Raw genomic sequence first — 24,998 nt, forward strand, 5'->3', positions numbered from 1 at the left:
TCTCTACTTCAAACTATGGACTGTGATTTTACAAAACTCTTGGGCTCGTCCGGGATTTGAACCCGGGACCTCTCGCACCCTAAGCGAGAATCATACCCCTAGACCAACGAGCCACTCGACAGCTCGCGCTGTAAAGATAGCATGTATTTATTCCCACGATAAAACGTCGCCTGACTCGCGTCATAAACGCGTGGAGTTGATTAGTTTAACGGATTCGAATTGACTGTAGATTTGGCAACGGGGAGGGTGAGGGTGAAGCGACTGTGGGGCGCTCTTTCTGTCGGTGCTGCCAACTCGACTGAGAGTGATTTAGAGCGCAACACCACATTCACTGTTATACCACTTTGTTACAAGTTAAATATTCACTTATATTAAGACACCTAAATTTGAAAGTGGTACCGGTACATACGGGGCCCACGCACCCCTGTAGGATTGATTCCCTCCTCGGCCATGCTCGAAGTGGTTTCTCGCGGCTTCCCATTTCTCATCCAATCAAACGCCGGGATGTTACAAAACTTAAGGCACTCTTCCTTGTCTATCCCCTCCAATGTTCCCATTCCCCCGCAAGGTCCCTGTTCAGCATAGCAGGTGTGGCCGCCTGGGCGAGGTACTGTTCATCCTCGCCACTTGTATCCCCCTACCCAGAGTCTGCTCTTAAGGCAAGACGGTAAACAGATAAAGAAGTAGATAACGGAATGTAAGATATGTTAAATTGTCATTCACTAAATTCTCATTGAAGTCTGTCTGTTTTAACCCAAAGTTCTTCCTTCAATTATGTTGTGACATTGAAGATAAGACTCGCTTTCGCTCGTTGGGGCTCCGCCCCTAAACCCCCAACTCCTCTACATTACAAGTGGTCACTTGGAAAATTACTATGCGCGTCAAGACGGCCCATATTTTTGCGTACTTATTTGGTCCTATGATATTTTCTCGCACAGTATATTCACGGTTTGTAGCCGAGATAGATGTAAACGTTTCGACGCGATGAACTTTACGTACGCTTCTTAAAAAATGCGAAATTATTATCCTAACGTAATGAGCAGCTTTAGTCCTAAAACTTGGTCGGTGCATCGTAGTTGAAACGATCTACATTTTCGTTTATTGATGTTTTGTCGTATCTGCATTGTGTAAGCCGTAGACTGGCTTAGAACCTTACATTAGGATTACAGTGTCCACATATTCCTTTCATTTCTGCATTTGTCCACGGTGCTAGAATCATGCATTTTTCTCACATATGACCCACGGAAGTTTCAGTGAGCCTGCCGAATTTCATGATTCTGTCGGTCTTATTTGTGTTAGCACAGTAAAATGAGATTTTGAAAATGTACAATATTGACGTAAATTCTGAAAATGCAGCTCTGTCTAAGGCATAAGAGATATATCCAGGCAATGTGCACGCTAATGGGTGCAGACTTTCATTTGGAAATTAATTGTGGCCAAACGGTACGCCGTATCGAGATACGGATTGCGCCATTAGACGAAACTTTTTGTCACCTATATTTTGGATTTAGGATATTTTGTCGTATCCTGGCTATTTATACCGTAGAAAGAGGTGAACTTATCAATCCATGTAAAATTTCGTACACTTTTAACAAGTTGAAAAATGATATGCCAAATTAGCAGACAGGTACATTCTTGACAATGAAACGGCCTACAATTTTTGTTTGAGGTTTTGCCGTATCTCTATCGGCTTCATCACAGATTGCTTAAGAATCACAAATTCGGCTGAAATTTGAGTAGTGTTCCGCATATTCCTTCCGTTTCCGCATACATTCAAGGCGGCTAGAATAATGAAAGTCGGTCTACATATGGCCAATGATTGTACCAAGGAGCCTGCTGAATTTCGTGCATCTATCTGTCTGGAGTGTGTAAATCAGTAAAATAATTATTGGAAAATGATCAATATTGACCAGAACCGGGAAAATCAAGGTCAATCTAAGGTAGAAGGGGTCGAGATACGACAAAAGTTCATAGGACCAAAACTGTAGATCTCCTCATTTTAGGAGACGAAAGTGCAATCGTTTTGCTGATAGCGATTACCGTTTAGCTACAAAAATTTCGAAACCAAAGTGCGCATCGTCATAAATTCCGCTTAATATTTCGTATTCTTTACGGGGTAAAATATTGAATACTTGAACTTCTTGCGATTTCTCCGCAGTTTACAGGCTAAGAGCTATAAATTTGCGGAATTCTAATTATCTAGGGCACTGCAACATGGCGTCCGAAATTTTGTTTTGGGGTGGGGGGCACCACTAAAAATATTGAACTCTTCGGAACGTTTCCCTAACTTTCAAACTAATAGATACAACTTTGCCTAATTTAACGTTTCTACCTCATCTGGAAGTGGTCAATCATTTATGTCAGTCAGTGAGTCAGCAGTACGGCTTTATATAATAGAGATTCTGCTTCCCTAGAAGCGATCTACCTTGTACCAACATGTACATTGGCAGCTTTAGTAACAGTCGTGGTGAGATAGCAGTGATCAGCTCTACTGTTGCGCAGTTGGCTCGTTGGTCTAGGGGTATGATTCTCGCTTTGGGTGCGAGAGGTCCCGGGTTCAAATCCCGGACGAGCCCGTCTGTTTTTAAATGTTTTCGAGGAATATCAATGTACGTTAGTGATATTGCCTTGCGAAGAGTTCTTCTGCCTATTTGATGTAAATCTTCCCTTACATGCGTTTCCTAACTATGCCAGCAAAACGTTATATACAGTAAAGTCCCTCTCAATTGAACACACACAAGAGCAAATGGACTATCCCTGGATTCGAGTTACAATACTTGAGCGTTTTACCTACTGTCCAGTCGATTCGATCATCACTAAATGACTAAGATACGGTTCCCTCATGATCTGCGATGGTTGCTGTACGATTTCAAATTTAATTACATAATTAGGAAATGGTGGTGATTTCTCTCCTTGAAAATTGTAACTGTCCGCCTGTGTGGAGTAGTGGTTAGCGTGATAATTTGCCACACCCGCTGGCCCGACTTCGATTCCCGGCTCTGCCACGAAACTTCAAACGTGGCACGCTGGCTGGAGCACGGTACACTGCGGGGCGCTGCCATCTGGAGCTGTTTAACGCGGTGTCCCAATTCTCCTCCAAGCAAATGTCGGTATGGTACATTATTGTAATCCAGGGCTTTCGCAGTTCAACGAATAACCAGATCAATCCCAGTGAAACGTGAGTGGCTACTGTTCTCTACTTCAAACTATGGACTGTGATTTTACAAAACTCTTGGGCTCGTCCGGGATTTGAACCCGGGACCTCTTGCACCCTAAGCGAGAATCATACCCCTAGACCAACGAGCCACTCGACAGCTCGCGCTGTAAAGATAGCATGTATTTATTCCCACGATAAAACGTCGCCTGACTCGCGTCATAAACGCGTGGAGTTGATTAGTTTAACGGATTCGAATTGACTGTAGATTTGGCAACGGGGAGGGTGAGGGTGAAGCGACTGTGGGGCGCTCTTTCTGTCGGTGCTGCCAACTCGACTGAGAGTGATTTAGAGCGCAACACCACATTCACTGTTATACCACTTTGTTACAAGTTAAATATTCACTTATATTAAGACACCTAAATTTGAAAGTGGTACCGGTACATACGGGGCCCACGCACCCCTGTAGGATTGATTCCCTCCTCGGCCATGCTCGAAGTGGTTTCTCGCGGCTTCCCATTTCTCATCCAATCAAACGCCGGGATGTTACAAAACTTAAGGCACTCTTCCTTGTCTATCCCCTCCAATGTTCCCATTCCCCCGCAAGGTCCCTGTTCAGCATAGCAGGTGTGGCCGCCTGGGCGAGGTACTGTTCATCCTCGCCACTTGTATCCCCCTACCCAGAGTCTGCTCTTAAGGCAAGACGGTAAACAGATAAAGAATTAGATAACGGAATGTAAGATATGTTAAATTGTCATTCACTAAATTCTCATTGAAGTCTGTCTGTTTTAACCCAAAGTTCTTCCTTCAATTATGTTGTGACATTGAAGATAAGACTCGCTTTCGCTCGTTGGGGCTCCGCCCCTAAACCCCCAACTCCTCTACATTACAAGTGGTCACTTGGAAAATTACTATGCGCGTCAAGACGGCCCATATTTTTGCGTACTTATTTGGTCCTATGATATTTTCTCGCACAGTATATTCACGGTTTGTAGCCGAGATAGATGTAAACGTTTCGACGCGATGAACTTTACGTACGCTTCTTAAAAAATGCGAAATTATTATCCTAACGTAATGAGCAGCTTTAGTCCTAAAACTTGGTCGGTGCATCGTAGTTGAAACGATCTACATTTTCGTTTATTGATGTTTTGTCGTATCTGCATTGTGTAAGCCGTAGACTGGCTTAGAACCTTACATTACGATTACAGTGTCCACATATTCCTTTTCTCCACGGTGCTAGAATCATGCATTTTTCTCACATATGACCCACGGAAGTTTCAGTGAGCCTGCCGAATTTCATGATTCTGTCGGTCTTATTTGTGTTAGCACAGTAAAATGAGATTTTGAAAATGTACAATATTGACGTAAATTCTGAAAATGCAGCTCTGTCTAAGGCATAAGAGATATATCCAGGCAATGTGCACGCTAATGGGTGCAGACTTTCATTTGGAAATTAATTGTGGCCAAACGGTACGCCGTATCGAGATACGGATTGCGCCATTAGACGAAACTTTTTGTCACCTATATTTTGGATTTAGGATATTTTGTCGTATCCTGGCTATTTATACCGTAGAAAGAGGTGAACTTATCAATCCATGTAAAATTTCGTACACTTTTAACAAGTTGAAAAATGATATGCCAAATTAGCAGACAGGTACATTCTTGACAATGAAACGGCCTACAATTTTGTTTGAGGTTTTGCCGTATCTCTATCGGCTTCATCACAGATTGCTTAAGAATCACAAATTCGGCTGAAATTTGAGTAGTGTTCCGCATATTCCTTCCGTTTCCGCATACATTCAAGGCGGCTAGAATAATGAAAGTCGGTCTACATATGGCCAATGATTGTACCAAGGAGCCTGCTGAATTTCGTGCATCTATCTGTCTGGAGTGTGTAAATCAGTAAAATAATTATTGGAAAATGATCAATATTGACCAGAACCGGGAAAATCAAGGTCAATCTAAGGTAGAAGGGGTCGAGATACGACAAAAGTTCATAGGACCAAAACTGTAGATCTCCTCATTTTAGGAGACGAAAGTGCAATCGTTTTGCTGATAGCGATTACCGTTTAGCTACAAAAATTTCGAAACCAAAGTGCGCATCGTCATAAATTCCGCTTAATATTTCGTATTCTTTACGGGGTAAAATATTGAATACTTGAACTTCTTGCGATTTCTCCGCAGTTTACAGGCTAAGAGCTATAAATTTGCGGAATTCTAATTATCTAGGGCACTGCAACATGGCGTCCGAAATTTTGTTTTGGGGTGGGGGGCACCACTAAAAATATTGAACTCTTCGGAACGTTTCCCTAACTTTCAAACTAATAGATACAACTTTGCCTAATTTAACGTTTCTACCTCATCTGGAAGTGGTCAATCATTTATGTCAGTCAGTGAGTCAGCAGTACGGCTTTATATAATAGAGATTCTGCTTCCCTAGAAGCGATCTACCTTGTACCAACATGTACATTGGCAGCTTTAGTAACAGTCGTGGTGAGATAGCAGTGATCAGCTCTACTGTTGCGCAGTTGGCTCGTTGGTCTAGGGGTATGATTCTCGCTTTGGGTGCGAGAGGTCCCGGGTTCAAATCCCGGACGAGCCCGTCTGTTTTTAAATGTTTTCGAGGAATATCAATGTACGTTAGTGATATTGCCTTGCGAAGAGTTCTTCTGCCTATTTGATGTAAATCTTCCCTTACATGCGTTTCCTAACTATGCCAGCAAAACGTTATATACAGTAAAGTCCCTCTCAATTGAACACACACAAGAGCAAATGGACTATCCCTGGATTCGAGTTACAATACTTGAGCGTTTTACCTACTGTCCAGTCGATTCGATCATCACTAAATGACTAAGATACGGTTCCCTCATGATCTGCGATGGTTGCTGTACGATTTCAAATTTAATTACATAATTAGGAAATGGTGGTGATTTCTCTCCTTGAAAATTGTAACTGTCCGCCTGTGTGGAGTAGTGGTTAGCGTGATAATTTGCCACACCCGCTGGCCCGACTTCGATTCCCGGCTCTGCCACGAAACTTCAAACGTGGCACGCTGGCTGGAGCACGGTACACTGCGGGGCGCTGCCATCTGGAGCTGTTTAACGCGGTGTCCAAATTCTCCTCCAAGCAAATGTCGGTATGGTACATTATTGTAATCCAGGGCTTTCGCAGTTCAACGAATAACCAGATCAATCCCAGTGAAACGTGAGTGGCTACTGTTCTCTACTTCAAACTATGGACTGTGATTTTACAAAACTCTTGGGCTCGTCCGGGATTTGAACCCGGGACCTCTCGCACCCTAAGCGAGAATCATACCCCTAGACCAACGAGCCACTCGACAGCTCGCGCTGTAAAGATAGCATGTATTTATTCCCACGATAAAACGTCGCCTGACTCGCGTCATAAACGCGTGGAGTTGATTAGTTTAACGGATTCGAATTGACTGTAGATTTGGCAACGGGGAGGGTGAGGGTGAAGCGACTGTGGGGCGCTCTTTCTGTCGGTGCTGCCAACTCGACTGAGAGTGATTTAGAGCGCAACACCACATTCACTGTTATACCACTTTGTTACAAGTTAAATATTCACTTATATTAAGACACCTAAATTTGAAAGTGGTACCGGTACATACGGGGCCCACGCACCCCTGTAGGATTGATTCCCTCCTCGGCCATGCTCGAAGTGGTTTCTCGCGGCTTCCCATTTCTCATCCAATCAAACGCCGGGATGTTACAAAACTTAAGGCACTCTTCCTTGTCTATCCCCTCCAATGTTCCCATTCCCCCGCAAGGTCCCTGTTCAGCATAGCAGGTGTGGCCGCCTGGGCGAGGTACTGTTCATCCTCGCCACTTGTATCCCCCTACCCAGAGTCTGCTCTTAAGGCAAGACGGTGAACAGATAAAGAAGTAGATAACGGAATGTAAGATATGTTAAATTGTCATTCACTAAATTCTCATTGAAGTCTGTCTGTTTTAACCCAAAGTTCTTCCTTCAATTATGTTGTGACATTGAAGATAAGACTCGCTTTCGCTCGTTGGGGCTCCGCCCCTAAACCCCCAACTCCTCTACATTACAAGTGGTCACTTGGAAAATTACTATGCGCGTCAAGACGGCCCATATTTTTGCGTACTTATTTGGTCCTATGATATTTTCTCGCACAGTATATTCACGGTTTGTAGCCGAGATAGATGTAAACGTTTCGACGCGATGAACTTTACGTACGCTTCTTAAAAAATGCGAAATTATTATCCTAACGTAATGAGCAGCTTTAGTCCTAAAACCTGGTCGGTGCATCGTAGTTGAAACGATCTACATTTTCGTTTATTGATGTTTTGTCGTATCTGCATTGTGTAAGCCGTAGACTGGCTTAGAACCTTACATTAGGATTACAGTGTCCACATATTCCTTTCATTTCTGCATTTGTCCACGGTGCTAGAATCATGCATTTTTCTCACATATGACCCACGGAAGTTTCAGTGAGCCTGCCGAATTTCATGATTCTGTCGGTCTTATTTGTGTTAGCACAGTAAAATGAGATTTTGAAAATGTACAATATTGACGTAAATTCTGAAAATGCAGCTCTGTCTAAGGCATAAGAGATATATCCAGGCAATGTGCACGCTAATGGGTGCAGACTTTCATTTGGAAATTAATTGTGGCCAAACGGTACGCCGTATCGAGATACGGATTGCGCCATTAGACGAAACTTTTTGTCACCTATATTTTGGATTTAGGATATTTTGTCGTATCCTGGCTATTTATACCGTAGACAGAGGTGAACTTATCAATCCATGTAAAATTTCGTACACTTTTAACAAGTTGAAAAATGATATGCCATATTAGCAGACAGGTACATTCTTGACAATGAAACGGCCTACAATTTTTGTTTGAGGTTTTGCCGTATCTCTATCGGCTTCATCACAGATTGCTTAAGAATCACAAATTCGGCTGAAATTTGAGTAGTGTTCCGCATATTCCTTCCGTTTCCGCATACATTCAAGGCGGCTAGAATAATGAAAGTCGGTCTACATATGGCCAATGATTGTACCAAGGAGCCTGCTGAATTTCGTGCATCTATCTGTCTGGAGTGTGTAAATCAGTAAAATAATTATTGGAAAATGATCAATATTGACCAGAACCGGGAAAATCAAGGTCAATCTAAGGTAGAAGGGGTCGAGATACGACAAAAGTTCATAGGACCAAAACTGTAGATCTCCTCATTTTAGGAGACGAAAGTGCAATCGTTTTGCTGATAGCGATTACCGTTTAGCTACAAAAATTTCGAAACCAAAGTGCGCATCGTCATAAATTCCGCTTAATATTTCGTATTCTTTACGGGGTAAAATATTGAATACTTGAACTTCTTGCGATTTCTCCGCAGTTTACAGGCTAAGAGCTATAAATTTGCGGAATTCTAATTATCTAGGGCACTGCAACATGGCGTCCGAAATTTTGTTTTGGGGTGGGGGGCACCACTAAAAATATTGAACTCTTCGGAACGTTTCCCCAACTTTCAAACTAATAGATACAACTTTGCCTAATTTAACGTTTCTACCTCATCTGGAAGTGGTCAATCATTTATGTCAGTCAGTGAGTCAGCAGTACGGCTTTATATAATAAAGATTCTGCTTCCCTAGAAGCGATCTACCTTGTACCAACATGTACATTGGCAGCTTTAGTAACAGTCGTGGTGAGATAGCAGTGATCAGCTCTACTGTTGCGCAGTTGGCTCGTTGGTCTAGGGGTATGATTCTCGCTTTGGGTGCGAGAGGTCCCGGGTTCAAATCCCGGACGAGCCCGTCTGTTTTTAAATGTTTTCGAGGAATATCAATGTACGTTAGTGATATTGCCTTGCGAAGAGTTCTTCTGCCTATTTGATGTAAATCTTCCCTTACATGCGTTTCCTAACTATGCCAGCAAAACGTTATATACAGTAAAGTCCCTCTCAATTGAACACACACAAGAGCAAATGGACTATCCCTGGATTCGAGTTACAATACTTGAGCGTTTTACCTACTGTCCAGTCGATTCGATCATCACTAAATGACTAAGATACGGTTCCCTCATGATCTGCGATGGTTGCTGTACGATTTCAAATTTAATTACATAATTAGGAAATGGTGGTGATTTCTCTCCTTGAAAATTGTAACTGTCCGCCTGTGTGGAGTAGTGGTTAGCGTGATAATTTGCCACACCCGCTGGCCCGACTTCGATTCCCGGCTCTGCCACGAAACTTCAAACGTGGCACGCTGGCTGGAGCACGGTACACTGCGGGGCGCTGCCATCTGGAGCTGTTTAACGCGGTGTCCCAATTCTCCTCCAAGCAAATGTCGGTATGGTACATTATTGTAATCCAGGGCTTTCGCAGTTCAACGAATAACCAGATCAATCCCAGTGAAACGTGAGTGGCTACTGTTCTCTACTTCAAACTATGGACTGTGATTTTACAAAACTCTTGGGCTCGTCCGGGATTTGAACCCGGGACCTCTCGCACCCTAAGCGAGAATCATACCCCTAGACCAACGAGCCACTCGACAGCTCGCGCTGTAAAGATAGCATGTATTTATTCCCACGATAAAACGTCGCCTGACTCGCGTCATAAACGCATGGAGTTGATTAGTTTAACGGATTCGAATTGACTGTAGATTTGGCAACGGGGAGGGTGAGGGTGAAGCGACTGTGGGGCGCTCTTTCTGTCGGTGCTGCCAACTCGACTGAGAGTGATTTAGAGCGCAACACCACATTCACTGTTATACCACTTTGTTACAAGTTAAATATTCACTTATATTAAACACCTAAATTTGAAAGTGGTACCGGTACATACGGGGCCCACGCACCCCTGTAGGATTGATTCCCTCCTCGGCCATGCTCGAAGTGGTTTCTCGCGGCTTCCCATTTCTCATCCAATCAAACGCCGGGATGTTACAAAACTTAAGGCACTCTTCCTTGTCTATCCCCTCCAATGTTCCCATTCCCCCGCAAGGTCCCTGTTCAGCATAGCAGGTGTGGCCGCCTGGGCGAGGTACTGTTCATCCTCGCCACTTGTATCCCCCTACCCAGAGTCTGCTCTTAAGGCAAGACGGTGAACAGATAAAGAAGTAGATAACGGAATGTAAGATATGTTAAATTGTCATTCACTAAATTCTCATTGAAGTCTGTCTGTTTTAACCCAAAGTTCTTCCTTCAATTATGTTGTGACATTGAAGATAAGACTCGCTTTCGCTCGTTGGGGCTCCGCCCCTAAACCCCCAACTCCTCTACATTACAAGTGGTCACTTGGAAAATTACTATGCGCGTCAAGACGGCCCATATTTTTGCGTACTTATTTGGTCCTATGATATTTTCTCGCACAGTATATTCACGGTTTGTAGCCGAGATAGATGTAAACGTTTCGACGCGATGAACTTTACGTACGCTTCTTAAAAAATGCGAAATTATTATCCTAACGTAATGAGCAGCTTTAGTCCTAAAACTTGGTCGGTGCATCGTAGTTGAAACGATCTACATTTTCGTTTATTGATGTTTTGTCGTATCTGCATTGTGTAAGCCGTAGACTGGCTTAGAACCTTACATTAGGATTACAGTGTCCACATATTCCTTTCATTTCTGCATTTGTCCACGGTGCTAGAATCATGCATTTTTCTCACATATGACCCACGGAAGTTTCAGTGAGCCTGCCGAATTTCATGATTCTGTCGGTCTTATTTGTGTTAGCACAGTAAAATGAGATTTTGAAAATGTACAATATTGACGTAAATTCTGAAAATGCAGCTCTGTCTAAGGCATAAGAGATATATCCAGGCAATGTGCACGCTAATGGGTGCAGACTTTCATTTGGAAATTAATTGTGGCCAAACGGTACGCCGTATCGAGATACGGATTGCGCCATTAGACGAAACTTTTTGTCACCTATATTTTGGATTTAGGATATTTTGTCGTATCCTGGCTATTTATACCGTAGAAAGAGGTGAACTTATCAATCCATGTAAAATTTCGTACACTTTTAACAAGTTGAAAAATGATATGCCAAATTAGCAGACAGGTACATTCTTGACAATGAAACGGCCTACAATTTTTGTTTGAGGTTTTGCCGTATCTCTATCGGCTTCATCACAGATTGCTTAAGAATCACAAATTCGGCTGAAATTTGAGTAGTGTTCCGCATATTCCTTCCGTTTCCGCATACATTCAAGGCGGCTAGAATAATGAAAGTCGGTCTACATATGGCCAATGATTGTACCAAGGAGCCTGCTGAATTTCGTGCATCTATCTGTCTGGAGTGTGTAAATCAGTAAAATAATTATTGGAAAATGATCAATATTGACCAGAACCGGGAAAATCAAGGTCAATCTAAGGTAGAAGGGGTCGAGATACGACAAAAGTTCATAGGACCAAAACTGTAGATCTCCTCATTTTAGGAGACGAAAGTGCAATCGTTTTGCTGATAGCGATTACCGTTTAGCTACAAAAATTTCGAAACCAAAGTGCGCATCGTCATAAATTCCGCTTAATATTTCGTATTCTTTACGGGGTAAAATATTGAATACTTGAACTTCTTGCGATTTCTCCGCAGTTTACAGGCTAAGAGCTATAAATTTGCGGAATTCTAATTATCTAGGGCACTGCAACATGGCGTCCGAAATTTTGTTTTGGGGTGGGGGGCACCACTAAAAATATTGAACTCTTCGGAACGTTTCCCCAACTTTCAAACTAATAGATACAACTTTGCCTAATTTAACGTTTCTACCTCATCTGGAAGTGGTCAATCATTTATGTCAGTCAGTGAGTCAGCAGTACGGCTTTATATAATAAAGATTCTGCTTCCCTAGAAGCGATCTACCTTGTACCAACATGTACATTGGCAGCTTTAGTAACAGTCGTGGTGAGATAGCAGTGATCAGCTCTACTGTTGCGCAGTTGGCTCGTTGGTCTAGGGGTATGATTCTCGCTTTGGGTGCGAGAGGTCCCGGGTTCAAATCCCGGACGAGCCCGTCTGTTTTTAAATGTTTTCGAGGAATATCAATGTACGTTAGTGATATTGCCTTGCGAAGAGTTCTTCTGCCTATTTGATGTAAATCTTCCCTTACATGCGTTTCCTAACTATGCCAGCAAAACGTTATATACAGTAAAGTCCCTCTCAATTGAACACACACAAGAGCAAATGGACTATCCCTGGATTCGAGTTACAATACTTGAGCGTTTTACCTACTGTCCAGTCGATTCGATCATCACTAAATGACTAAGATACGGTTCCCTCATGATCTGCGATGGTTGCTGTACGATTTCAAATTTAATTACATAATTAGGAAATGGTGGTGATTTCTCTCCTTGAAAATTGTAACTGTCCGCCTGTGTGGAGTAGTGGTTAGCGTGATAATTTGCCACACCCGCTGGCCCGACTTCGATTCCCGGCTCTGCCACGAAACTTCAAACGTGGCACGCTGGCTGGAGCACGGTACACTGCGGGGCGCTGCCATCTGGAGCTGTTTAACGCGGTGTCCCAATTCTCCTCCAAGCAAATGTCGGTATGGTACATTATTGTAATCCAGGGCTTTCGCAGTTCAACGAATAACCAGATCAATCCCAGTGAAACGTGAGTGGCTACTGTTCTCTACTTCAAACTATGGACTGTGATTTTACAAAACTCTTGGGCTCGTCCGGGATTTGAACCCGGGACCTCTCGCACCCTAAGCGAGAATCATACCCCTAGACCAACGAGCCACTCGACAGCTCGCGCTGTAAAGATAGCATGTATTTATTCCCACGATAAAACGTCGCCTGACTCGCGTCATAAACGCATGGAGTTGATTAGTTTAACGGATTCGAATTGACTGTAGATTTGGCAACGGGGAGGGTGAGGGTGAAGCGACTGTGGGGCGCTCTTTCTGTCGGTGCTGCCAACTCGACTGAGAGTGATTTAGAGCGCAACACCACATTCACTGTTATACCACTTTGTTACAAGTTAAATATTCACTTATATTAAGACACCTAAATTTGAAAGTGGTACCGGTACATACGGGGCCCACGCACCCCTGTAGGATTGATTCCCTCCTCGGCCATGCTCGAAGTGGTTTCTCGCGGCTTCCCATTTCTCATCCAATCAAACGCCGGGATGTTACAAAACTTAAGTCACTCTTCCTTGTCTATCCCCTCCAATGTTCCCATTCCCCCGCAAGGTCCCCGTTCAGCATAGCAGGTGTGGCCGCCTGGGCGAGGTACTGTTCATCCTCGCCACTTGTATCCCCCTACCCAGAGTCTGCTCTTAAGGCAAGACGGTGAACAGATAAAGAAGTAGATAACGGAATGTAAGATATGTTAAATTGTCATTCACTAAATTCTCATTGAAGTCTGTCTGTTTTAACCCAAAGTTCTTCCTTCAATTATGTTGTGACATTGAAGATAAGACTCGCTTTCGCTCGTTGGGGCTCCGCCCCTAAACCCCCAACTCCTCTACATTACAAGTGGTCACTTGGAAAATTACTATGCGCGTCAAGACGGCCCATATTTTTGCGTACTTATTTGGTCCTATGATATTTTCTCGCACAGTATATTCACGGTTTGTAGCCGAGATAGATGTAAACGTTTCGACGCGATGAACTTTACGTACGCTTCTTAAAAATGCGAAATTATTATCCTAACGTAATGAGCAGCTTTAGTCCTAAAACTTGGTCGGTGCATCGTTGTTGAAACGATCTACATTTTCGTTTATTGATGTTTTGTCGTATCTGCATTGTGTAAGCCGTAGACTGGCTTAGAACCTTACATTAGGATTACAGTGTCCACATATTCCTTTCATTTCTGCATTTGTCCACGGTGCTAGAATCATGCATTTTTCTCACATATGACCCACGGAAGTTTCAGTGAGCCTGCCGAATTTCATGATTCTGTCGGTCTTATTTGTGTTAGCACAGTAAAATGAGATTTTGAAAATGTACAATATTGACGTAAATTCTGAAAATGCAGCTCTGTCTAAGGCATAAGAGATATATCCAGGCAATGTGCACGCTAATGGGTGCAGACTTTCATTTGGAAATTAATTGTGGCCAAACGGTACGCCGTATCGAGATACGGATTGCGCCATTAGACGAAACTTTTTGTCACCTATATTTTGGATTTAGGATATTTTGTCGTATCCTGGCTATTTATACCGTAGAAAGAGGTGAACTTATCAATCCATGTAAAATTTCGTACACTTTTAACAAGTTGAAAAATGATATGCCAAATTAGCAGACAGGTACATTCTTGACAATGAAACGGCCTACAATTTTTGTTTGAGGTTTTGCCGTATCTCTATCGGCTTCATCACAGATTGCTTAAGAATCACAAATTCGGCTGAAATTTGAGTAGTGTTCCGCATATTCCTTCCGTTTCCGCATACATTCAAGGCGGCTAGAATAATGAAAGTCGGTCTACATATGGCCAATGATTGTACCAAGGAGCCTGCTGAATTTCGTGCATCTATCTGTCTGGAGTGTGTAAATCAGTAAAATAATTATTGGAAAATGATCAATATTGACCAGAACCGGGAAAATCAAGGTCAATCTAAGGTAGAAGGGGTCGAGATACGACAAAAGTTCATAGGACCAAAACTGTAGATCTCCTCATTTTAGGAGACGAAAGTGCAATCGTTTTGCTGATAGCGATTACCGTTTAGCTACAAAAATTTCGAAACCAAAGTGCGCATCGTCATAAATTCCGCTTAATATTTCGTATTCTTTACGGGGTAAAATATTGAATACTTGAACTTCTTGCGATTTCTCCGCAGTTTACAGGCTAAGAGCTATAAATTTGCGGAATTCTAATTATCTAGGGCACTGCAACATGGCGTCCGAAATTTTGTTTTGGGGTGGGGGGCACCACTAAAAATATTGAACTCTTCGGAACGTTTCACTAACTTTCAAACTAATAGATACAACTTTGCCTAATTTAACGTTTCTACCTCATCTGGAAGTGGTCAATCATTTATGTCAGTCAGTGAGTCAGCAGTACGGCTTTATATAATAGAGATTCTGCTTCCCTAGAAGCGATCTACCTTGTACCAACATGTACATTGGCAGCTTTAGTAACAGTCGTGGTGAGATAGCAGTGATCAGCTCTACTGTTGCGCAGTTGGCTCGTTGGTCTAGGGGTATAATTCTCGCTTTGGGTGCGAGAGGTCCCGGGTTCAAATCCCGGACGAGCCCGTCTGTTTTTAAATGTTTTCGAGGAATATCAATGTACGTTAGTGATATTGCCTTGCGAAGAGTTCTTCTGCCTATTTGATGTAAATCTTCCCTTACATGCGTTTCCTAACTATGCCAGCAAAACGTTATATACAGTAAAGTCCCTCTCAATTGAACACACACAAGAGCAAATGGACTATCCCTGGATTCGAGTTACAATACTTGAGCGTTTTACCTACTGTCCAGTCGATTCGATCATCACTAAATGACTAAGATACGGTTCCCTCATGATCTGCGATGGTTGCTGTACGATTTCAAATTTAATTACATAATTAGGAAATGGTGGTGATTTCTCTCCTTGAAAATTGTAACTGTCCGCCTGTGTGGAGTAGTGGTTAGCGTGATAATTTGCCACACCCGCTGGCCCGACTTCGATTCCCGGCTCTGCCACGAAACTTCAAACGTGGCACGCTGGCTGGAGCACGGTACACTGCGGGGCGCTGCCATCTGGAGCTGTTTAACGCGGTGTCCCAATTCTCCTCCAAGCAAATGTCGGTATGGTACATTATTGTAATCCAGGGCTTTCGCAGTTCAACGAATAACCAGATCAATCCCAGTGAAACGTGAGTGGCTACTGTTCTCTACTTCAAACTATGGACTGTGATATTACAAAACTCTTGGGCTCGTCCGGGATTTGAACCCGGGACCTCTCGCACCCTAAGCGAGAATCATACCCCTAGACCAACGAGCCACTCGACAGCTCGCGCTGTAAAGATAGCATGTATTTATTCCCACGATAAAACGTCGCCTGACTCGCGTCATAAACGCGTGGAGTTGATTAGTTTAACGGATTCGAATTGACTGTAGATTTGGCAACGGGGATGGTGAGGGTGAAGCGACTGTGGGGCGCTCTTTCTGTCGGTGCTGCCAACTCGACTGAGAGTGATTTAGAGCGCATCACCACATTCACTGTTATACCACTTTGTTACAAGTTAAATATTCACTTATATTAAGACACCTAAATTTGAAAGTGGTACCGGTACATACGGGGCCCACGCACCCCTGTAGGATTGATTCCCTCCTCGGCCATGCTCGAAGTGGTTTCTCGCGGCTTCCCATTTCTCATCCAATCAAACGCCGGGATGTTACAAAACTTAAGGCACTCTTCCTTGTCTATCCCCTCCAATGTTCCCATTCCCCCGCAAGGTCCCTGTTCAGCATAGCAGGTGTGGCCGCCTGGGCGAGGTACTGTTCATCCTCGCCACTTGTATCCCCCTACCCAGAGTCTGCTCTTAAGGCAAGACGGTAAACAGATAAAGAAGTAGATAACGGAATGTAAGATATGTTAAATTGTCATTCACTAAATTCTCATTGAAGTCTGTCTGTTTTAACCCAAAGTTCTTCCTTCAATTATGTTGTGACATTGAAGATAAGACTCGCTTTCGCTCGTTGGGGCTCCGCCCCTAAACCCCCAACTCCTCTACATTACAAGTGGTCACTTGGAAAATTACTATGCGCGTCAAGACGGCCCATATTTTTGCGTACTTATTTGGTCCTATGATATTTTCTCGCACAGTATATTCACGGTTTGTAGCCGAGATAGATGTAAACGTTTCGACGCGATGAACTTTACGTACGCTTCTTAAAAAATGCGAAATTATTATCCTAACGTAATGAGCAGCTTTAGCCCTAAAACTTGGTCGGTGCATCGTAGTTGAAACGATCTACATTTTCGTTTATTGATGTTTTGTCGTATCTGCATTGTGTAAGCCGTAGACTGGCTTAGAACCTTACATTAGGATTACAGTGTCCACATATTCCTTTCATTTCTGCATTTGTCCACGGTGCTAGAATCATGCATTTTTCTCACATATGACCCACGGAAGTTTCAGTGAGCCTGCCGAATTTCATGATTCTGTCGGTCTTATTTGTGTTAGCACAGTAAAATGAGATTTTGAAAATGTACAATATTGACGTAAATTCTGAAAATGCAGCTCTGTCTAAGGCATAAGAGATATATCCAGGCAATGTGCACGCTAATGGGTGCAGACTTTCATTTGGAAATTAATTGTGGCCAAACGGTACGCCGTATCGAGATACGGATTGCGCCATTAGACGAAACTTTTTGTCACCTATATTTTGGATTTAGGATATTTTGTCGTATCCTGGCTATTTATACCGTAGAAAGAGGTGAACTTATCAATCCATGTAAAATTTCGTACACTTTTAACAAGTTGAAAAATGATATGCCAAATTAGCAGACAGGTACATTCTTGACAATGAAACGGCCTACAATTTTTGTTTGAGGTTTTGCCGTATCTCTATCGGCTTCATCACAGATTGCTTAAGAATCACAAATTCGGCTGAAATTTGAGTAGTGTTCCGCATATTCCTTCCGTTTCCGCATACATTCAAGGCGGCTAGAATAATGAAAGTCGGTCTACATATGGCCAATGATTGTACCAAGGAGCCTGCTGAATTTCGTGCATCTATCTGTCTGGAGTGTGTAAATCAGTAAAATAATTATTGGAAAATGATCAATATTGACCAGAACCGGGAAAATCAAGGTCAATCTAAGGTAGAAGGGGTCGAGATACGACAAAAGTTCATAGGACCAAAACTGTAGATCTCCTCATTTTAGGAGACGAAAGTGCAATCGTTTTGCTGATAGCGATTACCGTTTAGCTACAAAAATTTCGAAACCAAAGTGCGCATCGTCATAAATTCCGCTTAATATTTCGTATTCTTTACGGGGTAAAATATTGAATACTTGAACTTCTTGCAATTTCTCCGCAGTTTACAGGCTAAGAGCTATAAATTTGCGGAATTCTAATTATCTAGGGCACTGCAACATGGCGTCCGAAATTTTGTTTTGGGGTGGGGGGCACCACTAAAAATATTGAACTCTTCGGAACGTTTCCCTAACTTTCAAACTAATAGATACAACTTTGCCTAATTTAACGTTTCTACCTCATCTGGAAGTGGTCAATCATTTATGTCAGTCAGTGAGTCAGCAGTACGGCTTTATATAATAGAGATTCTGCTTCCCTAGAAGCGATCTACCTTGTACCAACATGTACATTGGCAGCTTTAGTAACAGTCGTGGTGAGATAGCAGTGATCAGCTCTACTGTTGCGCAGTTGGCTCGTTGGTCTAGGGGTATGATTCTCGCTTTGGGTGCGAGAGGTCCCGGGTTAAAATCCCGGACGAGCCCGTCTGTTTTTAAATGTTTTCGAGGAATATCAATGTACGTTAGTGATATTGCCTTGCGAAGAGTTCTTCTGCCTATTTGATGTAAATCTTCCCTTAAAGCGTTTCCTAACTATGCCAGCAAAACGTTATATACAGTAAAGTCCCTCTCAATTGAACACACACAAGAGCAAATGGACTATCCCTGGATTCGAGTTACAATACTTGAGCGTTTTACCTACTGTCCAGTCGATTCGATCATCACTAAATGACTAAGATACGGTTCCCTCATGATCTGCGATGGTTGCTGTACGATTTCAAATTTAATTACATAATTAGGAAATGGTGGTGATTTCTCTCCTTGAAAATTGTAACTGTCCGCCTGTGTGGAGTAGTGGTTAGCGTGATAATTTGCCACACCCGCTGGCCCGACTTCGATTCCCGGCTCTGCCACGAAACTTCAAACGTGGCACGCTGGCTGGAGCACGGTACACTGCGGGGCGCTGCCATCTGGAGCTGTTTAACGCGGTGTCCCAATTCTCCTCCAAGCAAATGTCGGTATGGTACATTATTGTAATCCAGGGCTTTCGCAGTTCAACGAATAACCAGATCAATCCCAGTGAAACGTGAGTGGCTACTGTTCTCTACTTCAAACTATGGACTGTGATATTACAAAACTCTTGGGCTCGTCCGGGATTTGAACCCGGGACCTCTCGCACCCTAAGCGAGAATCATACCCCTAGACCAACGAGCCACTCGACAGCTCGCGCTGTAAAGATAGCATGTATTTATTCCCACGATAAAACGTCGCCTGACTCGCGTCATAAACGCGTGGAGTTGATTAGTTTAACGGATTCGAATTGACTGTAGATTTCGCAACGGGGATGGTGAGGGTGAAGCGACTGTGGGGCGCTCTTTCTGTCGGTGCTGCCAACTCGACTGAGAGTGATTTAGAGCGCATCACCACATTCACTGTTATACCACTTTGTTACAAGTTAAATATTCACTTATATTAAGACACCTAAATTTGAAAGTGGTACCGGTACATACGGGGCCCACGCACCCCTGTAGGATTGATTCCCTCCTCGGCCATGCTCGAAGTGGTTTCTCGCGGCTTCCCATTTCTCATCCAATCAAACGCCGGGATGTTACAAAACTTAAGGCACTCTTCCTTGTCTATCCCCTCCAATGTTCCCATTCCCCCGCAAGGTCCCTGTTCAGCATAGCAGGTGTGGCCGCCTGGGCGAGGTACTGTTCATCCTCGCCACTTGTATCCCCCTACCCAGAGTCTGCTCTTAAGGCAAGACGGTAAACAGATAAAGAAGTAGATAACGGAATGTAAGATATGTTAAATTGTCATTCACTAAATTCTCATTGAAGTCTGTCTGTTTTAACCCAAAGTTCTTCCTTCAATTATGTTGTGACATTGAAGATAAGACTCGCTTTCGCTCGTTGGGGCTCCGCCCCTAAACCCCCAACTCCTCTACATTACAAGTGGTCACTTGGAAAATTACTATGCGCGTCAAGACGGCCCATATTTTTGCGTACTTATTTGGTCCTATGATATTTTCTCGCACAGTATATTCACGGTTTGTAGCCGAGATAGATGTAAACGTTTCGACGCGATGAACTTTACGTACGCTTCTTAAAAAATGCGAAATTATTATCCTAACGTAATGAGCAGCTTTAGCCCTAAAACTTGGTCGGTGCATCGTAGTTGAAACGATCTACATTTTCGTTTATTGATGTTTTGTCGTATCTGCATTGTGTAAGCCGTAGACTGGCTTAGAACCTTACATTAGGATTACAGTGTCCACATATTCCTTTCATTTCTGCATTTGTCCACGGTGCTAGAATCATGCATTTTTCTCACATATGACCCACGGAAGTTTCAGTGAGCCTGCCGAATTTCATGATTCTGTCGGTCTTATTTGTGTTAGCACAGTAAAATGAGATTTTGAAAATGTACAATATTGACGTAAATTCTGAAAATGCAGCTCTGTCTAAGGCATAAGAGATATATCCAGGCAATGTGCACGCTAATGGGTGCAGACTTTCATTTGGAAATTAATTGTGGCCAAACGGTACGCCGTATCGAGATACGGATTGCGCCATTAGACGAAACTTTTTGTCACCTATATTTTGGATTTAGGATATTTTGTCGTATCCTGGCTATTTATACCGTAGAAAGAGGTGAACTTATCAATCCATGTAAAATTTCGTACACTTTTAACAAGTTGAAAAATGATATGCCAAATTAGCAGACAGGTACATTCTTGACAATGAAACGGCCTACAATTTTTGTTTGAGGTTTTGCCGTATCTCTATCGGCTTCATCACAGATTGCTTAAGAATCACAAATTCGGCTGAAATTTGAGTAGTGTTCCGCATATTCCTTCCGTTTCCGCATACATTCAAGGCGGCTAGAATAATGAAAGTCGGTCTACATATGGCCAATGATTGTACCAAGGAGCCTGCTGAATTTCGTGCATCTATCTGTCTGGAGTGTGTAAATCAGTAAAATAATTATTGGAAAATGATCAATATTGACCAGAACCGGGAAAATCAAGGTCAATCTAAGGTAGAAGGGGTCGAGATACGACAAAAGTTCATAGGACCAAAACTGTAGATCTCCTCATTTTAGAACACGAAAGTGCAATCGTTTTGCTGATAGCGATTACCGTTTAGCTACAAAAATTTCGAAACCAAAGTGCGCATCGTCATAAATTCCGCTTAATATTTCGTATTCTTTCATCATCATCATCTGTTTACCCTCCAGGGTCGGCTTTTCCCTCGGACACAGCGAGGGATCCTACCTCTACCGCCTCAAGGGCAGTGTCCTGGAGCTTCAGACTCCTGGTCGGGGATACAACTGGGGAGAATGACCAGTACCTCGCCCAGGCGGCCTCACCTGCTATGCTGAACAGGGGCCTTGTGGAGGGATGGGAAGATTGGAAGGGATAGGCAAGGAAGAGGGAAGGAAGCGGCCGTGGCCTTATATTAGGTACCATCCCGGCATTCGCCTGGAGGAGAAGTGGGAAACCACGGAAAACCACTTCCAGGATGGCTGAGGTGGGAATCGAACCCACCTCTACTCAGTTGACCTCCCGAGGCTGAGTGGACCCCGTTCCAGCCCTCGTACCACTTTTCAAATTTCGTGGCAGAGCCGGGAATCGAACCCGGGCCTCCGGGGGTGGCAGCTAATCAAGCTAACCACTACACCACAGAGGCGGCTTCGTATTCTTTACGGGGTAAAATATTGAATACTTGAACTTCTTGCGATTTCTCCGCAGTTTACAGGCTAAGAGCTATAAATTTGCGGAATTCTAATTATCTAGGGCACTGCAACATGGCGTCCGAAATTTTGTTTTGGGGTGGGGGGCACCACTAAAAATATTGAACTCTTCGGAACGTTTCCCTAACTTTCAAACTAATAGATACAACTTTGCCTAATTTAACGTTTCTACCTCATCTGGAAGTGGTCAATCATTTATGTCAGTCAGTGAGTCAGCAGTACGGCTTTATATAATAGAGATTCTGCTTCCCTAGAAGCGATCTACCTTGTACCAACATGTACATTGGCAGCTTTAGTAACAGTCGTGGTGAGATAGCAGTGATCAGCTCTACTGTTGCGCAGTTGGCTCGTTGGTCTAGGGGTATGATTCTCGCTTTGGGTGCGAGAGGTCCCGGGTTCAAATCCCGGACGAGCCCGTCTGTTTTTAAATGTTTTCGAGGAATATCAATGTACGTTAGTGATATTGCCTTGCGAAGAGTTCTTCTGCCTATTTGATGTAAATCTTCCCTTACATGCGTTTCCTAACTATGCCAGCAAAACGTTATATACAGTAAAGTCCCTCTCAATTGAACACACACAAGAGCAAATGGACTATCCCTGGATTCGAGTTACAATACTTGAGCGTTTTACCTACTGTCCAGTCGATTCGATCATCACTAAATGACTAAGATACGGTTCCCTCATGATCTGCGATGGTTGCTGTACGATTTCAAATTTAATTACATAATTAGGAAATGGTGGTGATTTCTCTCCTTGAAAATTGTAACTGTCCGCCTGTGTGGAGTAGTGGTTAGCGTGATAATTTGCCACACCCGCTGGCCCGACTTCGATTCCCGGCTCTGCCACGAAACTTCAAACGTGGCACGCTGGCTGGAGCACGGTACACTGCGGGGCGCTGCCATCTGGAGCTGTTTAACGCGGTGTCCCAATTCTCCTCCAAGCAAATGTCTGTATGGTACATTATTGTAATCCAGGGCTTTCGCAGTTCAACGAATAACCAGATCAATCCCAGTGAAACGTGAGTGGCTACTGTTCTCTACTTCAAACTATGGACTGTGATTTTACAAAACTCTTGGGCTCGTCCGGGATTTGAACCCGGGACCTCTCGCACCCTAAGCGAGAATCATACCCCTAGACCAACGAGCCACTCGACAGCTCGCGCTGTAAAGATAGCATGTATTTATTCCCACGATAAAACGTCGCCTGACTCGCGTCATAAACGCGTGGAGTTGATTAGTTTAACGGATTCGAATTGACTGTAGATTTGGCAACGGGGAGGGTGAGGGTGAAGCGACTGTGGGGCGCTCTTTCTGTCGGTGCTGCCAACTCGACTGAGAGTGATTTAGAGCGCAACACCACATTCACTGTTATACCACTTTGTTACAAGTTAAATATTCACTTATATTAAGACACCTAAATTTGAAAGTGGTACAGGTACATACGGGGCCCACACACCCCTGTAGGATTGATTCCCTCCTCGGCCATGCTCGAAGTGGTTTCTCGCGGCTTCCCATTTCTCATCCAATCAAACGCCGGGATGTTACAAAACTTAAGGCACTCTTCCTTGTCTATCCCCTCTAATGTTCCCATTCCCCCGCAAGGTCCCTGTTCAGCATAGCAGGTGTGGCCGCCTGGGCGAGGTACTGTTCATCCTCGCCACTTGTATCCCCCTACCCAGAGTCTGCTCTTAAGGCAAGACGGTAAACAGATAAAGAAGTAGATAACGGAATGTAAGATATGTTAAATTGTCATTCACTAAATTCTCATTGAAGTCTGTCTGTTTTAACCCAAAGTTCTTCCTTCAATTATGTTGTGACATTGAAGATAAGACTCGCTTTCGCTCGTTGGGGCTCCGCCCCTAAACCCCCAACTCCTCTACATTACAAGTGGTCACTTGGAAAATTACTATGCGCGTCAAGACGGCCCATATTTTTGCGTACTTATTTGGTCCTATGATATTTTCTCGCACAGTATATTCACGGTTTGTAGCAGAGATAGATGTAAACGTTTCGACGCGATGAACTTTACGTACGCTTCTTAAAAAAGGCGAAATTATTATCCTAACGTAATGAGCAGCTTTAGTCCTAAAACTTGGTCGGTGCATCGTAGTTGAAACGATCTACATTTTCGTTTATTGATGTTTTGTCGTATCTACATTGTGTAAGCCGTAGACTGGCTTAGAACCTTACATTAGGATTACAGTGTCCACATATTCCTTTCATTTCTGCATTTGTCCACGGTGCTAGAATCATGCATTTTTCTCACATATGACCCACGGAAGTTTCAGTGAGCCTGCCGAATTTCATGATTCTGTCGGTCTTATTTGTGTTAGCACAGTAAAATGAGATTTTGAAAATGTACAATATTGACGTAAATTCTGAAAATGCAGCTCTGTCTAAGGCATAAGAGATATATCCAGGCAATGTGCACGCTAATGGGTGCAGACTTTCATTTGGAAATTAATTGTGGCCAAACGGTACGCCGTATCGAGATACGGATTGCGCCATTAGACGAAACTTTTTGTCACCTATATTTTGGATTTAGGATATTTTGTCGTATCCTGGCTATTTATACCGTAGAAAGAGGTGAACTTATCAATCCATGTAAAATTTCGTACACTTTTAACAAGTTGAAAAATGATATGCCAAATTAGCAGACAGGTACATTCTTGACAATGAAACGGCCTACAATTTTTGTTTGAGGTTTTGCCGTATCTCTATCGGCTTCATCACAGATTGCTTAAGAATCACAAATTCGGCTGAAATTTGAGTAGTGTTCCGCATATTCCTTCCGTTTCCGCATACATTCAAGGCGGCTAGAATAATGAAAGTCGGTCTACATATGGCCAATGATTGTACCAAGGAGCCTGCTGAATTTCGTGCATCTATCTGTCTGGAGTGTGTAAATCAGTAAAATAATTATTGGAAAATGATCAATATTGACCAGAACCGGGAAAATCAAGGTCAATCTAAGGTAGAAGGGGTCGAGATACGACAAAAGTTCATAGGACCAAAACTGTAGATCTCCTCATTTTAGGAGACGAAAGTGCAATCGTTTTGCTGATAGCGATTACCGTTTAGCTACAAAAATTTCGAAACCAAAGTGCGCATCGTCATAAATTCCGCTTAATATTTCGTATTCTTTACGGGGTAAAATATTGAATACTTGAACTTCTTGCGATTTCTCCGCAGTTTACAGGCTA

The 24,998-nt window shown here is 43.2% G+C and overlaps 15 non-coding genes across 15 annotated transcripts; 7 read left to right on the plus strand and 8 right to left on the minus strand.

Moving 5' to 3' along the window:
• Positions 1 to 41: 41 nt before the first annotated feature.
• TRNAP-AGG (transfer RNA proline (anticodon AGG)) lies at positions 42 to 113 on the minus strand. The gene has a single exon. It is a non-coding gene; the product is annotated as a tRNA-Pro (tRNA).
• A 2,391-nt stretch (positions 114 to 2,504) lies between these two features.
• On the plus strand, positions 2,505 to 2,576 carry TRNAP-UGG (transfer RNA proline (anticodon UGG)). The gene has a single exon. It is a non-coding gene; the product is annotated as a tRNA-Pro (tRNA).
• Positions 2,577 to 3,234: 658 nt separating this feature from the next.
• TRNAP-AGG (transfer RNA proline (anticodon AGG)) lies at positions 3,235 to 3,306 on the minus strand. Its single transcript has one exon. It is a non-coding gene; the product is annotated as a tRNA-Pro (tRNA).
• Positions 3,307 to 5,684: 2,378 nt separating this feature from the next.
• Positions 5,685 to 5,756, plus strand: TRNAP-UGG (transfer RNA proline (anticodon UGG)). Its single transcript has one exon. It is a non-coding gene; the product is annotated as a tRNA-Pro (tRNA).
• Positions 5,757 to 6,414: 658 nt separating this feature from the next.
• On the minus strand, positions 6,415 to 6,486 carry TRNAP-AGG (transfer RNA proline (anticodon AGG)). Its single transcript has one exon. It is a non-coding gene; the product is annotated as a tRNA-Pro (tRNA).
• Positions 6,487 to 8,877: 2,391 nt separating this feature from the next.
• TRNAP-UGG (transfer RNA proline (anticodon UGG)) lies at positions 8,878 to 8,949 on the plus strand. Its single transcript has one exon. It is a non-coding gene; the product is annotated as a tRNA-Pro (tRNA).
• A 658-nt stretch (positions 8,950 to 9,607) lies between these two features.
• TRNAP-AGG (transfer RNA proline (anticodon AGG)) lies at positions 9,608 to 9,679 on the minus strand. Its single transcript has one exon. It is a non-coding gene; the product is annotated as a tRNA-Pro (tRNA).
• A 2,390-nt stretch (positions 9,680 to 12,069) lies between these two features.
• TRNAP-UGG (transfer RNA proline (anticodon UGG)) lies at positions 12,070 to 12,141 on the plus strand. Its single transcript has one exon. It is a non-coding gene; the product is annotated as a tRNA-Pro (tRNA).
• Positions 12,142 to 12,799: 658 nt separating this feature from the next.
• Positions 12,800 to 12,871, minus strand: TRNAP-AGG (transfer RNA proline (anticodon AGG)). The gene has a single exon. It is a non-coding gene; the product is annotated as a tRNA-Pro (tRNA).
• A 2,390-nt stretch (positions 12,872 to 15,261) lies between these two features.
• On the plus strand, positions 15,262 to 15,333 carry TRNAP-UGG (transfer RNA proline (anticodon AGG)). Its single transcript has one exon. It is a non-coding gene; the product is annotated as a tRNA-Pro (tRNA).
• Positions 15,334 to 15,991: 658 nt separating this feature from the next.
• On the minus strand, positions 15,992 to 16,063 carry TRNAP-AGG (transfer RNA proline (anticodon AGG)). Its single transcript has one exon. It is a non-coding gene; the product is annotated as a tRNA-Pro (tRNA).
• A 2,391-nt stretch (positions 16,064 to 18,454) lies between these two features.
• TRNAP-UGG (transfer RNA proline (anticodon UGG)) lies at positions 18,455 to 18,526 on the plus strand. Its single transcript has one exon. It is a non-coding gene; the product is annotated as a tRNA-Pro (tRNA).
• A 657-nt stretch (positions 18,527 to 19,183) lies between these two features.
• TRNAP-AGG (transfer RNA proline (anticodon AGG)) lies at positions 19,184 to 19,255 on the minus strand. Its single transcript has one exon. It is a non-coding gene; the product is annotated as a tRNA-Pro (tRNA).
• A 2,885-nt stretch (positions 19,256 to 22,140) lies between these two features.
• TRNAP-UGG (transfer RNA proline (anticodon UGG)) lies at positions 22,141 to 22,212 on the plus strand. Its single transcript has one exon. It is a non-coding gene; the product is annotated as a tRNA-Pro (tRNA).
• A 658-nt stretch (positions 22,213 to 22,870) lies between these two features.
• TRNAP-AGG (transfer RNA proline (anticodon AGG)) lies at positions 22,871 to 22,942 on the minus strand. The gene has a single exon. It is a non-coding gene; the product is annotated as a tRNA-Pro (tRNA).
• Between the last annotated feature and the right edge of the window lie 2,056 nt (positions 22,943 to 24,998).

This window comes from Anabrus simplex, chromosome 4 (genome assembly GCF_040414725.1).
Source record: "Anabrus simplex isolate iqAnaSimp1 chromosome 4, ASM4041472v1, whole genome shotgun sequence".
Lineage (NCBI taxonomy): Eukaryota > Metazoa > Arthropoda > Insecta > Orthoptera > Tettigoniidae > Anabrus > Anabrus simplex.